Consider the following 4,282-nt stretch of genomic DNA (forward strand, 5'->3'; position numbering starts at 1 on the left):
AAAAAATCTTAATTTTGGACAATAAGCTGATGTTTAGATAAATTCAAGAGAAACCGAATGTTTATATAAAATGTAAAGCCTAAATGATATGCGTGTTACTTGAAAAAAATTTTTAAAAAACTGTTTTACTGATTATTTTTGGATTTTTTGGTACCTGGAAAAATATCCTATTAGCCAATTAAAGTGAACTCAAAGAATGGCTAATGTACTTTTCATGATCCAAATTATAATTTTAAAGATAGAAGAGAAGATATAAACACTCTTTATCCCTCATAAATACATAAAAAAGAAATCCAATTTGCACTTGAGTGAGTGGATCATTGGAAATTATACCACATCACAAATTACTTGGAATTTCAAAGCACGGTAATTCATATTTTGGAATAAATTCTAGGTTTGTCAGAATAAACTTAAATCAATCTTCATTTTTTCCCTTTATAGTGACTTTCAAATCATGGGGTATTATCAGAATAATTACCATCATAGATAAAATTAATCTTCATTTTTCAGTTTAAAGTACTGCTAGTAGATAAGTTATATCCCTTTAGATTAACTGCTAATTATTTCACAAATAAAATTCAAGTTGTTACTGTCTGTGGACATACCGTATAAATTAAATTACTGATTGCTTTTGAAAAACCTAAGTTATTAATGTACTCATCTCTGAGTACTTGTTTATTTCCCTTCATTACAAATGATTTATGCAATTCATTAGATTTTGGTAATTATCATTTAAGACTCATAAGACTCTTGTTTATGCAAGCTTTGCTGGTGTTGATGAAGTATATACTGATTTACAAGACAGATTTGATAAGTGGCAGATATAGGATAATGAAGCCATTCAAATTGTCTCTGAATGATAGCTATATGCAATGTACTTTAATTTCTGCTAAAACCATAGCTGGAAGTAAACAACTTTTTGGACAATTATTTTTTAATAATTTTTATTAAAAAAAACACTTTTTTTTTAATGGACTAGTTATCCTGACTGGTTATCCTGTGGAGGTATAGAAAAAGAAAAATCAGGGGTGAATTATGTTTTATTATTTTCAGATCAAACAAAAATGCTGGAATAGGTGATTATGATTCCCCAAGCACACGACCTTGGCTTACTGATAGTAACTCTCAGTGCTGTATTTTTCAAGTGCTGCAGTTATCCTAATGAAATCCTAAATTATCCATAAGCTAAGGAGAGCCAGTTACAATACTTAGATTTTTGAATACACCGTAAAGTATTTTTTAGCCCTTTAATTTCAGCATTTGAAATGTTTACTTCTAGTGTTTTCAAATACACCACTTCACTCATTTATTCAAAGGGAAAATATTTTTTTCTATTATTGTTTTAAAATGACCGTATGTAAGAATTAAGATAATTTTCATAATTATGAACAAAAGTATATTTGTCATAATCATCAATAAATAACCACTTTCATAAATCTATTTATTTTTTGCATATAATTCAGGATGATACCTTACATAAGTATTTATTTTCTATAAAAATTCAAAATATCATTTATGTAATACCTTAATGAAATGTATTTCAGTGTATACGCATCCAATTCATAGGACCAAGAGCAAAATAACTCAATGTGACATGGGATTGTACCCCCTGATTAAAAACAAATACAAAAGGTATAATTTACCAAGAAGATCCAGGTCTTGTATGTCTATATGCCTAAGGAACATAGTATCAATATGTATAAAGCAAACCTGCAAAGAGAAATACATAAAAACACTTTAAAAAGATGGGGATCTCATTTTCTTTTCCTAGGCCTTGAGAGCTCAAGATGACAAAAATCGGTCAAGCAACTACTCATTGCTGTTGAGTTGATCCCAACTCATAGCAACTCTGCAGTAAAGAGTAGAACTGCCCCATAGGGTTTCCAAGCAGTGGCTGGTGGATACGAACTGCTGACGTTTTGGTTAATTTTGGAAAACACAGCAAAATGACAAATTATGTAGAAATTAACATCAGTAAAAACACTAACCATAGACTTGATGGTATGGAACTAAAGCAGGAATTTGGGAAAATGCATACTCTTAAATAATTATTTTTATAAACGGAAAAGGTAAAAGAAACTTAAGTATCTAATTTAAAGTATTGGAAAGACAAACAAGAAAAAAAGAACAAATAAATAAATACAGGAGTAGTTGATAATTTCAAATATATTATATAAACACACTGTAAACTGTTTTGTTTATAAAATAAATAAGTTGATGAAAAATAGTTAACAACATGAAGACAAATAATGAGGGGAAGGAGAGCAAGTAACAGTGAAGACTGAGAAAATATTACCAAAAAATTATCAGACATTGAGAGCATAAAAGACTCATGTGAGAAAAAAATTGTTGAAGTCTGTGTAAATAAACTGCAAGCATTTGTGAAATGGATAATATTCCAGGAAAATACAAAATTACCAAATCAGATCACAGAAGAAGTTAAAACCCAAATAGACCAATTACATAGATATCATTTAAAAAAAGTTTTTGAGGACACTCTATAAAACTTTAAGAAACAGATAATTTCATAGTTACTTAAAATGCCTCAGAGCAAAAAAAAAGCAAAAGCAAATGAACAAACAAAAAGGAATGAATGCTTTCATTGTCTTTTTATGGCATTGATACCAAAATCTTACAGTTCAGACATTACACAAAGCAAAAATACAGAGTGCTCTCACTTGTCAATGTGGAATACCTAAGTAAAACATTGACAACATACAACTCTAAAACATAAACATGTTAATCATAATCAAGTGTCCTTTAACCAAAGAAAATAAAACAGCTTTACATATAGAAAAACACTAATAATACAAATCACCACATCAACAGCTCTGAAGTGAAAAGCTGTATATACTTAGAAAATATTATATAAAATTCAGCAACAATCTTGGCAATAATTCTTAAGAACATAGAAATCAATGTATCAATATTTAAAATCTAACATTATACTTGATAGATACCCTAAACACATTCTAATAAAAGTCTAAGATGTCCCTTATTTCCAATATAATTTACTAATCTTTTGAAGTGTTACAAATATAATTAACATGGATGAGGCTGAGAAAAAATTTTAAAAAGTGAAGGATTAGGATAAATGACCATTACTTCCTAATTGTATGATTGTTTATCAGGAAAACACAAGGGGCGGACTGAAAATCATGACAATATAAATTCCAGGAATGTGACATAATATATTATTAATGTTTATAAACCACAAGTTGTAATAAGTTAAAATAACTGTTGGAACATATAATTAAGAACCATATTTATCATACTGATAGGAAATTGAAATTTCTTGGAATAAACTTAACAAGAGACATACAAAGTGTCTTATACTTACAGCTTTTTTTTTTTAATTAAAATATTTTGTGTTTTTGGTTTCAGTAGATGTTTACTCAGCAATTAGGTTCCCATTTCTACACAATTTGTTCAATGACATTGATTACATTTTTCACAGTGTGTCAACTTTCTCATTTCCATTCTGGTTGTTCTGTTTTCAGTAATCTAGTTTCCCTGCCCACTTGCCTTCTTGCCTTTGTTATGGAGTAAATGTTGACTATTTGGTCTCATAAAGATGATTTTTTAATGGAGCACAGGACTCACTGATGATATTGTTTATTTTATAAGCCAATCTATTATTTAGCTAAAAGATGACCTCATGGAAGAGTTTTGGTTCAGGATTTAAAGAGTATCTCAACTGGTCCAGTAAGTCTGGACTTTTTAAGAATTTGTTTTCTGTTCCACATTTTGCTCCCATTCTGTCAGGATCCATTTATTGTGTTCCTGATCAGACTGGTCAGTTGTGGTAGGTGGGCACCATCTGGTTCTTCTGCTCTCAGGGTAGATGAGGTAGTGGTTCATGTAGACTATCGGTCCTGTGTTATGCATATAGTTTTATAAATTTATAAGAGAACTCAAAAGTATACGTAAACAAATTTAAGACATATCTTTGTTCTTGAGTAGGACAACTCATTAACCCAAAGATGTGAGGCTTCTCCCTAATTAATCTAGTTTTGTTATATTATCTCAGATAACAGTAACAGGTATTTTTAAGATGAACTGAGTAGTAAAAATATTAGCAGAGGAAGAAGAACCAGTAGGAGAAGGAGGAGAGAGAAGAGGAAGAAAAGAAGTAAATGGAGAAAAGAAAGAGGAAGGGGTAATTACTCTATTAAATGTAAGGAAGTATTATGACACCGAAATTAGTATGAACCAGAGTATTGAAATACAAGAAATTGAATAAAATGTAAAGGAACAGTATAGAATACATACATGACTAAGC

The sequence above is a fragment of the Trichechus manatus genome, unplaced genomic scaffold (genome assembly GCF_000243295.1).
Source record: "Trichechus manatus latirostris isolate Lorelei unplaced genomic scaffold, TriManLat1.0 scaffold00183, whole genome shotgun sequence".
Taxonomy (NCBI): Eukaryota; Metazoa; Chordata; class Mammalia; order Sirenia; family Trichechidae; genus Trichechus; species Trichechus manatus.